Source organism: Brachyhypopomus gauderio, chromosome 10 (genome assembly GCF_052324685.1).
Source record: "Brachyhypopomus gauderio isolate BG-103 chromosome 10, BGAUD_0.2, whole genome shotgun sequence".
NCBI classification, from domain to species: Eukaryota; Metazoa; Chordata; class Actinopteri; order Gymnotiformes; family Hypopomidae; genus Brachyhypopomus; species Brachyhypopomus gauderio.
The window spans coordinates 7,664,293-7,669,292 of record NC_135220.1 but is presented as its reverse complement, the minus strand read 5'-3'; the positions used below and the strand labels follow the sequence as shown (position 1 = coordinate 7,669,292).

General features: G+C 41.9%; 5 non-coding genes across 5 annotated transcripts; all 5 read right to left on the bottom strand.

The window, feature by feature from the left end:
• Positions 1–331: 331 nt before the first annotated feature.
• Positions 332–404, bottom strand: trnar-ccu (transfer RNA arginine (anticodon CCU)). Its single transcript has one exon. It is a non-coding gene; the product is annotated as a tRNA-Arg (tRNA).
• A 978-nt stretch (positions 405–1,382) lies between these two features.
• On the bottom strand, positions 1,383–1,455 carry trnar-ccu (transfer RNA arginine (anticodon CCU)). Its single transcript has one exon. It is a non-coding gene; the product is annotated as a tRNA-Arg (tRNA).
• A 978-nt stretch (positions 1,456–2,433) lies between these two features.
• On the bottom strand, positions 2,434–2,506 carry trnar-ccu (transfer RNA arginine (anticodon CCU)). The gene has a single exon. It is a non-coding gene; the product is annotated as a tRNA-Arg (tRNA).
• Positions 2,507–3,484: 978 nt separating this feature from the next.
• Positions 3,485–3,557, bottom strand: trnar-ccu (transfer RNA arginine (anticodon CCU)). The gene has a single exon. It is a non-coding gene; the product is annotated as a tRNA-Arg (tRNA).
• Positions 3,558–4,535: 978 nt separating this feature from the next.
• trnar-ccu (transfer RNA arginine (anticodon CCU)) lies at positions 4,536–4,608 on the bottom strand. The gene has a single exon. It is a non-coding gene; the product is annotated as a tRNA-Arg (tRNA).
• Positions 4,609–5,000: the final 392 nt, after the last annotated feature.

Here is a 5,000-nt window from a genome sequence, read left to right as displayed (position 1 = left end):
AAAGGCACTTACATTTTTTACAACACAAGCTTGAATTTGTAGGTTATTTTGAGTGTCTATTGGGATTTGCTAGAGTGAAGCATGAAGTGCCTTGAAGAGTTTCATTAAATTAAAACATTGAAAGAAATGCTATAGAGTGAATTCACCCTGTCTTTAGAGGCTTTCTATCAATTTTTGACTCACACCCCTCTGACATTGAAAGGTGTGCTATTTTTGGACTAAAGGAATGCTTTTTTAGGACTAAAGGTGACTTAGCAGAGGATGGTTTCGATCCATCGACCTCTGGGTTATGGGCCCAGCACGCTTCCGCTGCGCCACTCTGCTTTCCCAACACCCCAGATGGGACTCGAACCCACAATCCCTGGCTTAGGAGGCCAGTGCCTTATCCATTAGGCCACTGGGGCTCTTGCTAAAGCTTGCGGATGTCCAGTACCCACGATGAACGCAACCTATACTTCTGGAATATATCAGAGGGCTCTGTTCTCAGTACAGTCTGTTCTAGTCAGACACCTGAGAGGCAGAAAAATGAAAAGTCAGTACAATGCTTCAACTCAATTTTGTTTCTGTACTGCTTTGTGCAAACACGACCATAGCTGAAGGGAATTAGCAGATCTTTTGTCATTTCAATCATTATAAATTTCAGTTTCCCTTTCACCCACTGAGCAGGGGACTTAGCAGATCTTTTGTATTTTCAATCTTTCTGGATTTCAGTTTCCCTTTCACCCAATCTTTGATATCCAGTGACATTTGAAAAATCCACACGTTGTTCCGCGTCCATTCTTTTGGCCAAATATGTAGAAGTCTGGAGGTCCTGGAGAAGATTCAGCAAGAGATCTTTGATAAGATAGGCCAGTGTAACACATCTCTCGACATTACCCCTTGTCATCACGCCATCGGTTGTCAGCAAATCAACCTCATGGCTCAAGGGAATTAGCAGATCTTTTGTACAAGCATATGAACATATCAACTTGGCAAACATGCTTTTAAGTTTTGAAATTTCCAGGTCTACTTCTAAACATCTTGTCGAGCACCATTTTCATTCACTTTCTTGAAAGGCACTTACATTTTTTACAACACAAGCTTGAATTTGTAGGTTATTTTGAGTGTCTATTGGGATTTGCTAGAGTGAAGCATGAAGTGCCTTGAAGAGTTTCATTAAATTAAAACATTGAAAGAAATGCTATAGAGTGAATTCACCCTGTCTTTAGAGGCTTTCTATCAATTTTTGACTCACACCCCTCTGACATTGAAAGGTGTGCTATTTTTGGACTAAAGGAATGCTTTTTTAGGACTAAAGGTGACTTAGCAGAGGATGGTTTCGATCCATCGACCTCTGGGTTATGGGCCCAGCACGCTTCCGCTGCGCCACTCTGCTTTCCCAGCACCCCAGATGGGACTCGAACCCACAATCCCTGGCTTAGGAGGCCAGTGCCTTATCCATTAGGCCACTGGGGCTCTTGCTAAAGCTTGCGGATGTCCAGTACCCACGATGAACGCAACCTATACTTCTGGAATATATCAGAGGGCTCTGTTCTCAGTACAGTCTGTTCTAGTCAGACACCTGAGAGACAGAAAAATGAAAAGTCAGTACAATGCTTCAACTCAATTTTGTTTCTGTACTGCTTTGTGCAAACACGACCATAGCTGAAGGGAATTAGCAGATCTTTTGTCATTTCAATCATTATGAATTTCAGTTTCCCTTTCACCCACTGAGCAGGGGACTTAGCAGATCTTTTGTATTTTCAATCTTTCTGGATTTCAGTTTCCCTTTCACCCAATCTTTGATATCCAGTGACATTTGAAAAATCCACACGTTGTTCCGCGTCCATTCTTTTGGCCAAATATGTAGAAGTCTGGAGGTCCTGGAGAAGATTCAGCAAGAGATCTTTGATAAGATAGGCCAGTGTAACACATCTCTCGACATTACCCCTTGTCATCACGCCATCTGTTGTCAGCAAATCAACCTCATGGCTCAAGGGAATTAGCAGATCTTTTGTACAAGCATATGAACATATCAACTTGGCAAACATGCTTTTAAGTTTTGAAATTTCCAGGTCTACTTCTAAACATCTTGTCGAGCACCATTTTCATTCACTTTCTTGAAAGGCACTTACATTTTTTACAACACAAGCTTGAATTTGTAGGTTATTTTGAGTGTCTATTGGGATTTGCTAGAGTGAAGCATGAAGTGCCTTGAAGAGTTTCATTAAATTAAAACATTGAAAGAAATGCTATAGAGTGAATTCACCCTGTCTTTAGAGGCTTTCTATCAATTTTTGACTCACACCCCTCTGACATTGAAAGGTGTGCTATTTTTGGACTAAAGGAATGCTTTTTTAGGACTAAAGGTGACTTAGCAGAGGATGGTTTCAATCCATCGACCTCTGGGTTATGGGCCCAGCACGCTTCCGCTGCGCCACTCTGCTTTCCCAGCACCCCAGATGGGACTCGAACCCACAATCCCTGGCTTAGGAGGCCAGTGCCTTATCCATTAGGCCACTGGGGCTCTTGCTAAAGCTTGCGGATGTCCAGTACCCACGATGAACGCAACCTATACTTCTGGAATATATCAGAGGGCTCTGTTCTCAGTACAGTCTGTTCTAGTCAGACACCTGAGAGACAGAAAAATGAAAAGTCAGTACAATGCTTCAACTCAATTTTGTTTCTGTACTGCTTTGTGCAAACACGACCATAGCTGAAGGGAATTAGCAGATCTTTTGTCATTTCAATCATTATAAATTTCAGTTTCCCTTTCACCCACTGAGCAGGGGACTTAGCAGATCTTTTGTATTTTCAATCTTTCTGGATTTCAGTTTCCCTTTCACCCAATCTTTGATATCCAGTGACATTTGAAAAATCCACACGTTGTTCCGCGTCCATTCTTTTGGCCAAATATGTAGAAGTCTGGAGGTCCTGGAGAAGATTCAGCAAGAGATCTTTGATAAGATAGGCCAGTGTAACACATCTCTCGACATTACCCCTTGTCATCACGCCATCTGTTGTCAGCAAATCAACCTCATGGCTCAAGGGAATTAGCAGATCTTTTGTACAAGCATATGAACATATCAACTTGGCAAACATGCTTTTAAGTTTTGAAATTTCCAGGTCTACTTCTAAACATCTTGTCGAGCACCATTTTCATTCACTTTCTTGAAAGGCACTTACATTTTTTACAACACAAGCTTGAATTTGTAGGTTATTTTGAGTGTCTATTGGGATTTGCTAGAGTGAAGCATGAAGTGCCTTGAAGAGTTTCATTAAATTAAAACATTGAAAGAAATGCTATAGAGTGAATTCACCCTGTCTTTAGAGGCTTTCTATCAATTTTTGACTCACACCCCTCTGACATTGAAAGGTGTGCTATTTTTGGACTAAAGGAATGCTTTTTTAGGACTAAAGGTGACTTAGCAGAGGATGGTTTCGATCCATCGACCTCTGGGTTATGGGCCCAGCACGCTTCCGCTGCGCCACTCTGCTTTCCCAGCACCCCAGATGGGACTCGAACCCACAATCCCTGGCTTAGGAGGCCAGTGCCTTATCCATTAGGCCACTGGGGCTCTTGCTAAAGCTTGCGGATGTCCAGTACCCACGATGAACGCAACCTATACTTCTGGAATATATCAGAGGGCTCTGTTCTCAGTACAGTCTGTTCTAGTCAGACACCTGAGAGACAGAAAAATGAAAAGTCAGTACAATGCTTCAACTCAATTTTGTTTCTGTACTGCTTTGTGCAAACACGACCATAGCTGAAGGGAATTAGCAGATCTTTTGTCATTTCAATCATTATGAATTTCAGTTTCCCTTTCACCCACTGAGCAGGGGACTTAGCAGATCTTTTGTATTTTCAATCTTTCTGGATTTCAGTTTCCCTTTCACCCAATCTTTGATATCCAGTGACATTTGAAAAATCCACACGTTGTTCCGCGTCCATTCTTTTGGCCAAATATGTAGAAGTCTGGAGGTCCTGGAGAAGATTCAGCAAGAGATCTTTGATAAGATAGGCCAGTGTAACACATCTCTCGACATTACCCCTTGTCATCACGCCATCTGTTGTCAGCAAATCAACCTCATGGCTCAAGGGAATTAGCAGATCTTTTGTACAAGCATATGAACATATCAACTTGGCAAACATGCTTTTAAGTTTTGAAATTTCCAGGTCTACTTCTAAACATCTTGTCGAGCACCATTTTCATTCACTTTCTTGAAAGGCACTTACATTTTTTACAACACAAGCTTGAATTTGTAGGTTATTTTGAGTGTCTATTGGGATTTGCTAGAGTGAAGCATGAAGTGCCTTGAAGAGTTTCATTAAATTAAAACATTGAAAGAAATGCTATAGAGTGAATTCACCCTGTCTTTAGAGGCTTTCTATCAATTTTTGACTCACACCCCTCTGACATTGAAAGGTGTGCTATTTTTGGACTAAAGGAATGCTTTTTTAGGACTAAAGGTGACTTAGCAGAGGATGGTTTTGATCCATCGACCTCTGGGTTATGGGCCCAGCACGCTTCCGCTGCGCCACTCTGCTTTCCCAGCACCCCAGATGGGACTCGAACCCACAATCCCTGGCTTAGGAGGCCAGTGCCTTATCCATTAGGCCACTGGGGCTCTTGCTAAAGCTTGCGGATGTCCAGTACCCACGATGAACGCAACCTATACTTCTGGAATATATCAGAGGGCTCTGTTCTCAGTACAGTCTGTTCTAGTCAGACACCTGAGAGACAGAAAAATGAAAAGTCAGTACAATGCTTCAACTCAATTTTGTTTCTGTACTGCTTTGTGCAAACACGACCATAGCTGAAGGGAATTAGCAGATCTTTTGTCATTTCAATCATTATAAATTTCAGTTTCCCTTTCACCCACTGAGCAGGGGACTTAGCAGATCTTTTGTATTTTCAATCTTTCTGGATTTCAGTTTCCCTTTCACCCAATCTTTGATATCCAGTGACATTTGAAAAATCCACACGTTGTTCCGCGTCCATTCTTTTGGCCAAATATGT